This window comes from Triticum dicoccoides, chromosome 4A, assembly GCF_002162155.2.
Source record: "Triticum dicoccoides isolate Atlit2015 ecotype Zavitan chromosome 4A, WEW_v2.0, whole genome shotgun sequence".
Classification (NCBI taxonomy): domain Eukaryota; kingdom Viridiplantae; phylum Streptophyta; class Magnoliopsida; order Poales; family Poaceae; genus Triticum; species Triticum dicoccoides.
The window spans coordinates 621,053,359-621,062,073 of record NC_041386.1 but is presented as its reverse complement, the minus strand read 5'-3'; positions in this window follow the sequence as shown (position 1 = coordinate 621,062,073).

Genomic DNA, 8,715 nt, shown 5'->3' with positions numbered 1-8,715 from the left:
CTTCTTCTGCGTAAGGACAAGACCAGTAGCACGAGAAGTGACCTCAACTCCAAGAAAGTAGTGAAGCTTCCCAAGATCTTTTACCGCAAAATCAGCACCAAGAGAGCAGACAAGAGCATCAGCAGCATACTGAGAAGAGCTGACAAGGATAATATCATCGACATATACCAAAAGATACATAGTGACTTCTGGCTTCTGTAGAAGAAATAATGAAGTGTCAGCAGTGGACGGCACAAACCCATGAGCACGAAGGGCAGAGGCAAGGCGGGCATGCCAGGCACGAGGAGCTTGCTTCAAACCATATAGTGCTTTGGAAAGACGACAGATATAGTCAGGACGATCCGGATCAGAGAAACCAGGCGGCTGTTTCATATAAACCTCTTCCTCCAAAAATCCATGTAGAAAAGCATTCTGCAAATCAAGTTGACGAAGGGACCAACCACGAGAAACAGCAATGGAGAGAAGAAGCCGAATAGTGGTAGGCTTGACGACAGGACTGAAGGTGTCCTCATAGTCAAGACCATGACGCTGCCGAAAACCGCGAGCAACAAGTCGCGCTTTGTAACGCTCAATAGATCCATCCGAATGCTTCTTCACTTTGAATACCCATTTTGAGTCAATAACATTTACCCGTGGTGGTGGAGGAACGAGAGTCCATGTCTTGTTACGAAGGAGAGCATGAAACTCCTGCTCCATAGCCTCTCGCCAATGTGGAATGCGCAGGGCAGCCTGATATGAGCGAGGCTCAGAAGATGGATCCGCAACAGCAGCAGCCAAACAAGCAGCCAACCAAGCAACCGTACCATCCGTACGTTCCTTAGGTTTGAAAATGCCACTGCGACTGCGTGTATGTGGTCGAGACACAAGAACCACCGAGGTCGACGGAGCAGCCTGCAACGGGCTGGAGGACGGCGACGTTGACGAGTCAGCCGGTGACGAGGAGCCAGGCACGGTAGCCTCGGACTCAGTCGGCGAAGAAGGCCGGCCCACCGGCGAAACCGGCAGAGCAGACGAAGCAGCTGGCGACTCCGGCATCCCAGACCGGGCCGATGGCGAGCTCGGCATAGTGGGCCGTGGCACGGCCGGTGTTGCGGGCCGATCCGCTGATGAAGGCGACATGAGGACCCGAGCCGCGGGCGAAGACGGCGTGACGGGCCGAGCCACGGGCGACTCGGCGGCCGCTGGCGAAAAAGGCCGAGCCGCTGGAGACTCGGCGATCACTGGCGTAGCAGACCGAACAGTGGAGATGCTCGGCGCGACGGGCTCGTCGGGTGACCATGCATGGGCACGCAAATCGATGCCATGCAACAGAGGGCGATCGACATGCCCACCAGAAGACGACGATGATGATGGTGAATCCTCCAACAGCTCCAAACGAGCTCCACGTCCGGTTCCTGCACCATGGTTAGGTAACAGCAAAGGAGAGTATGCAACATCATCAAATTGGTTAGAAGCAACAGAGGATGAATGCAGGGATGGTGGTTCGACAGTGGACACAGGAAGGTTGGCAAAGGGAAAACCATGCTCATCAAACACGACGTCCCGAGATATATAGACACGATTAGTGGGAACATGAAGACATTTGTAACCTTTATGAAGAGAGCTATAGCCAAGGAAAACACACTTCTTAGAACGAAACTCAAGCTTGCGCTTGTTATATGGACGAAGATGCGGCCAGCAAGCACACCCAAATACCTTGAGAAAGGTATAATCAGGTTGTTCATTAAGGAGAACCTCAATGGGAGTCTTCATGTTTAAAACACGAGTAGGAGTACAATTGATGAGAAAGCATGCAGTGGTGAAAGCATCACTCCAAAACCGAAACGGAACAGATGCATGGGCCAAAAGAGTAAGACCAGCTTCAACAATATGACGATGCTTACGTTCGACTGAACCATTCTGCTGATGTGTATGTGGACATGCTAAACGATGAGCTATCCCAAGCGACTGAAAGAAGGAGTTGAGGTTGCGATACTCGCCCCCCCAGTCCGACTGGACATGAACAATTTTGTGCTTGAGAAGACGTTCAACATGTTTTTGAAACTGAACAAAAATATCAAACACATCAGATTTGCGTTTAATAAGGTAAAGCCAGGTAAAGCGACTATAAGCATCAACGAAACTGATATAGTAATTATGACCACTGACAGAAGTCTGAGCAGGACCCCATACATCTGAAAACACAAGTTCTAACGGATGTTTCACCTCACGACTGGACTCCGAAAAAGGAAGTTGATGACTCTTCCCCTGCTGACAAGCATCACACACTGCTACATCTTTATTACTAGACAAACTAGGAAGCTCATGACGACGCAAAATATGACGGACAATAGGTGTGGCCGGGTGACCAAGACGAGCATGCCACTGTGACGGAGAGACCCGAACTCCACTGAAAACGCGAGCGACACCAGGATGCTCCAGACGATAGAGGCCCTGGCACAACCGCCCACTAAGAAGAATGTCCCTCGTGCCCCGATCCTTAATAAAAAGATCAAAAGGGTGAAATTCACAAAGCACATTATTATCACGTGTGAGTTTAGGAACTGAAAGAAGATTGCGGGTCACAGATGGAACGCGAAGAACATTGCGAAGCTGAAGACTCCTATTGGCATGTCTAGTGAGAAGAGATGCTTGACCAATATGAGAGATGTGCATACCTGCTCCATTGGCGGTGTGGATCTTGTCGGAGCCATGATAGGGTTCACGAGTGTGAAGCTTCCCCAGCTCGCTGGTCAGATGCTCTGTCGCCCCAGAGTCCATGTACCAGTGTGGATCGATGGAGTAGGAATGAGTGTGTCCCTGGTGCTTCTGCGGCGCGGGACGATCAGCCATGGCGACCTGACGGGCATTGTTGCGTGTATCTTTGCCGTCATTGCCAAGACCAAGGAAGCTTCGCTGGAAGCGGCCACAAAGCTGACACACACGTGGACCGCCAGCCCCCGGTAAGGTCGCAGTAGGTGGGGGGCCGAGGCGGGCGACGGTGGCAGCCCCAAGGGAGACCGGGGTGATGAAGAAGAGCGGCCTCCCTTGGTGGCGACGTTGGCCGAGAGAGAGCCAGTGCCCCTGGTGCGGCGAGTCTCGACCCGTTGCTCAGTGAGAAGAAGCCGAGAGAAAACCTCGTGTGCCAACATGGGTGTCGAGTTACCCCGCTCGTTGATGATCTCGACTAAGGCATCATACTCCTCATCAAGACCATTGACAATAAATGAGTTGAACTCGGAGTCGGTGAGGGGCTGTCCAATGGAGGCCAATGTGTTGGCAAGGCCCTTGACCTTGTTGTAGAACTCAGTGGCCGTGGAGTCAAGCTTCTGACACTCTCCAAGCTGACGACGGAGTGCAGAGACACGAGCCTGGGACTGCGCTGCAAAGGTGCGCTCAAGGATGGTCTAGGCCTCATGAGACGTCTTCGCGAAGACAACAAGGCCGGCAACTGCCGGTGAGAGCGACCCCTGGATGGAGGAGAGGTTCGCCTGGTCCTGCCCCGTCCAGACGCGATGGGCCGGATTGTAGACCAGACCGTGCACGCTGTCTACCAGCGCGGGTGGGCAGGGAAGCGATCCGTCGACGTAGCCTAGCAGGTAGTGACTCCCCAAGAGCGGGAGAACCTGCGCACGCCAGAAGATGTAGTTGTCTGCGGAGAGCTTGATGGTGATGAGATGACCGAAGTGAAACGGCGGCGGCGAAGACGATCCCATTGAGGAGGCTGCCTGGGGTGCAAACACCATGGAGGCAGCCGGAGGCACCGAAGCCGATGCGGGAGGAGGCGGGACCGCAGCCAGGGCGGGGGCCGCAAAGCTCGCGGCCGGTGCGGATGCCGCAGGGCCCGCGGCCGGGGCGGACGCCGCCAACCCCGCCAGCGGGGCGGTGTGATCTGCTCGCGGCAGGAGCGGCGGGACGACGCCTGCGGAATCCGCAGCGGACGGCGGCGCCGCGGTGTGGACCACGAGTTCACGCCCGAGCGAGGGCGCCGGCGGCGTGGAGAAGACGGAGCCGATGCTCCTTGTCCCGATCGGAGCCGGAACGGAGACGGCATCGAGTGGGAGGTTGAGCAGAGCCGCAAGAGAGGCCGGGAGGAAGCCCGCAGCAGTGGAACCGGTGGTGGCGGCGCTCGACATGGCGGCGGCGCGATCGGTGGCGCGGCGGCGGCGGTGAAGGCGGCGGCGGCTGCGGCGGCGGTGCGGGTATTAGGGTTTAGAAGCGGAAGCGATCGTAACCTAGCGTGATACCATGTAAGACAATAAGTTTTGGGAACCAGCACAACCCTCTAGAGGTGGCTTATCTCATTATATATAATGGTTGTGTTACAATACGTACATAGGTACAGAAGTTATACATAGTCTAACAGATTCCAGCCAAGCCCACGCGCGTGTACTATTCTCGTCCCATATCGATTCGATCGAGATGGCCGGATCGGGAGGAGGCATGGGGATCGCCGGCGCCAACATGTGGGCCGTGCTGCCCGACAACGACCCTGGCCACAGCGTGGACGACGCCGTCGTCTACGGCCGGAAGCACGTTAAGAAGGCCGCTGCCAAGGCGGAGCAGGCGGCGCCGCCGGCTGAGACTGAGAGCGTCGCCAAGCCCGCGGCGAAAGGTGGCAGCAGCAAGGCCACGACGAAGGGGACGGGAGGCGCGGCCGGGGACGGCGAGCAGGTGGCACCGGCGGGTACCAGGGACTACGCGATGCTGATGGAGCGTTTTACACGGATTGTTATCGCCGCGCGGAACAGAGTTGCGCCGGAGGCACCACCAGATGTTTCAGGAGTACACCCCCTCTTCCAGCGATACGTGGGAACTGGACTCCCGAAACACCAGGCCGGGCTCGGCGGTGGCCAGGTGAAGGAGACGCCGGCCGCGCCGCCGAGCGAGGAGGAGGAGGAAGAAGTGGTAAGAAGTAAAGAAGAGGAAGAAGAGATGAGTAGTCAACAGGAAGAGGAAGAAGAGTTCGTTGCCGTGGTCGCCAAAGGTAAGGTGGCCCGGCGGGCACGGAAGGGCAAGGCGGCCGTGGCGGGTGGCGTCGCGGTGTGTGGTGGCGCCAATATGTGGGCTGTCCTTCAAGATGACGACCCTGGGCATAGCACCGCCTACGGCCGAAAGAACAAGAAAGCCGCCATGGACGACGGCGAGGTCAAGGCCGAGGGCAGCAAGCAGGCGCCCTCCGTGGATGACGGCGAGGTGCAGATCAACAACGGGGACAGCAAGAAGGCGGTCGCCGTGGACAAAACTGAGGTGCAGATTAACAATGAGGACGGCAAGCAGTCGGACACCATGGACAATGGTGAGGTGCAGATCAACAACGGCTGCGAGGAGATGGAAAAGAAGACACTAGCGGCGTTGCCGAGTAAAGAAGAAGAAGAAGAACATGATGAGAGTGAAGATGAAGAAGAACGTGATGAAGAGATGAGTGAAGACGAAGAAGAAGAAGAAGAAGATGATGATGATGATGATGATGATGATGAAGAGATGAGTGAAGACGACGACGAAGAAGAAGAAGATGATGATGATGATGAAGAGATGAGTGAATATGAAGATGATGATGATGATGATGAAGAGATGAGTGAATATGAAGATGAAGAAGTGTTGAGTGAAGATGAAGATGAAGAAGAAGAACATGAAGAAGAAGAAGAGATGAGTGAGGATGAAGAGATCGCAGGCGGCTGCCGAGTTGTAGCCGGCAGGATATGCAGGGCGGCCGTTGCAGTGGCGCTCTTCGCTCTGTGGTGCCGGCTCGCACCCCCTGTCTGATGCATGATCCCAACATGCCAAGCACATGTCAGCCACTTAAATAGCTATGATAATGATTGATGTAATTAGAAGATCGATTTGTTTTCTTGTGGCAAGTTCTTGGTTTGGGTTTTGAGTAATACTATGAAGCTCGGTTAAATGTAGTATACAATATTTTTAACTTATAGCTTGTCTTGTTTTTCTTTCCCACTTCACTTGTTTATTTATTTATTGAACAAACAACTCACTTGTAGAAAGGCTTCAATCTCACTCCATACTTGGCCGCCACTTTGTTCCTTCTCATTTTCATGGTTGGTGTCATCAAATCGTTATCAATCTAAATAAGAGAAATCATGCCAAACTTGTAAGCGACATACACTTGGGTTTATTCGGTATCATCGTACTCGGATCAAAATTTGACCATCTATATGACATATAAAATATAAAGTACTCCCTTTGTAAACTTTTATAAGACGTTGTAGGTGGTCACTAAAGACGTTGTAGGTGGTCACTAAAGGAGTGACCTAAAGCGTCATATAAAGTTTACAGAGGTAGTATATATGCTAAAATGTTTTGGGGATTTCGTGGCAATACTCATGATTTGAGGGTTTTCAAAAAGACAAGGCACAAGTGGATGATCTAGGCACGAGATTTCACACAAGAGATCTTTTTAACCAGGGGTATCTAACACTACAGCAGTTTTTCGATCTCCCTAACCCCGTCTGGGTCTAACAATTCTTCTATGGAAGCCACTACAGGAGTACATACCATACATGACTAACTCGTCACGCCATGTTTAATTGTTTGCACACTTATATACGTATTCTACAATCTCTATGGTTTTTCATCCGAGGACAGGTAGATTCCGAACAACACACATAACTTTTGTCTTAGGTAATTAGAATTGTTGAAATTTATGAACAGGCAAAACAGGCCACACCAAACAACCAAACTGGTTAGTCCCGTTGCTAACCAAACCTTGCTCCAGCGCTATTGAAAAACCAAACTTAGAGCATCTCCAACCGTTCGGGCCCCTAGGGGATTGAAATAGCGCCGCCCGGGGGCGAGCCGGCGATAAATTCGGCGTGGGGCCGATCAGGTTCCCAGCCACCACCCCCAGGTCGTCCCCAGACGCCTTTTTAAAAGTTTTTTAGAAACATACTCGGCCAAAATTCGATCAAACATGACACAGATTCGGCGAAATTTAGACGTTCCATCGTTTTTTTACATATTTTTTTTTGACAATGAAAGGGCGGCGCATGGTCTACCTTATATTTCCAAACAGGCGCAAGCCTGAAGAAAGTGCAGTTACATTAACTTGTGAAGTGCACCAAGGTGCAAGGCCATAAGCAGCCCAAGAAAAAGAGAGAAAAGAGAAGAGAAGAGAAAAGATGGAGAGGAACATATGCATGATCATGATCTAGCCTTCGATTATACTAGCCCAAGTCCGCAAGTCGTCCTTTTCCCACTGCTTTGTAGTTCTATTGGACCAGAGACGGATCAAATCAGCAGAGTGGAACCTGATGTATGACTCTGTCCAGCACTTGGCATTAAAGACTCGATCATTCCTAGCTTGCCAAAGTGTGACAACGCAAGCCGCAAAAGCAACATTCCATTTATGCTTGAACGCAAGTTGATCAACCGCATGGCAAACCAAATACTTGATATCAGAGGAGTCACGTGCCAAAGGGCCCAACATTAGCCTGTTCCAGAGGGCGTTTACCGGACGGCAACGAAGCACTAGGTGATCAACCGTTTCTAGTGCCGGGCAGAGGTCACATCCAGCGTTTGAAGCAGCCACCAACCAACCTTTCCGAGCCATATTATCCTTTGTATTCAGACGCCCCCAGAAGACGAGCCACAAGAACTGAGCGGATTAGTGGCAGCTCCTATGACTAGAAGAGTGATGTGTGGAGTTTGGGCTTGGTAATACTTGAATGCGCCAATGGTCCTTCCCTTATAGTCCTCCAGAGGGAGAAGCACTAGCAGAAAAAGGGGTTTTTGTCCCGGTTGGTAAGGCCCTTTAGTCCCGGTTTTCGAACCGGGACTAAAGGGTCGGTACTAATGCCTCTCTCCTTTAGTCCCGGTTCTTACACGAACCAGGACTAAAGGGCGCGGCCACGTGGAGCTCCACCTTTAGTCCCGGGTGGTAACACCAACCGGGACTAAAGGAAATTTTATGATTTTTTTTGAATTTTTTTTTATTTTCAAATTTCTGAATTATTTTAACCTCTAGTGTGTAATCACCACCCCTCATCACTGCTCAATTTATCCTCTAATCACCCCTCATCATTCCAAATCATCTAACTTCCCGAACGGTCACCCATCCTCCCACTCCCCCAGCCTGAGCACGCTTAACTTCCGGGTTCTATTCTCTCTCGTTTCCAAGTTTGCACTTGTTGTTTTCCTGACAATAGTAAGATGTCAATCCTATTAACCTTCATGAATTTTGCTTGAGCATGAAGTGACACATTTCACTGTTTGAGTTTGAAACTATTGTTTTAAAAAACAATAATTATTTAGAAACACTAATATTTCTTGAATATTTAGTTTGACCATTGTTTGACCACAGTTTGACCAGATTTGACAAAAAATCAAAATAACTGAAATAATTATTTAGTAGCACTAATATTCTAGAATAATTAGTTTGACCATTATTTAGTAACACTAATATTCTAGAATAATTATTTCGATTTTTTCCACTCTAGATCTTAAAAGCCCCGTAACTATTTTTCTGTTAGTTTTTTGAGGATTTTGAAAATGTTTAACGGGGTTCCCCCAGTTAAATTTGGATGTAACTTTTCGAGTAGATGATTTTTCATATAATTTTTTTAATCCGAGTTCGTATGCAAAAGTTATGCCCATTTTACTAAATTCCAGAGAAATTTTGTAAATAAAGTCAAAATTCATATTTGTAAATTTTCCCAACAACTAGACCACATATCACATGGGAAACTTATTTTTTTTATTTTTTTGACATTTCCATCATTT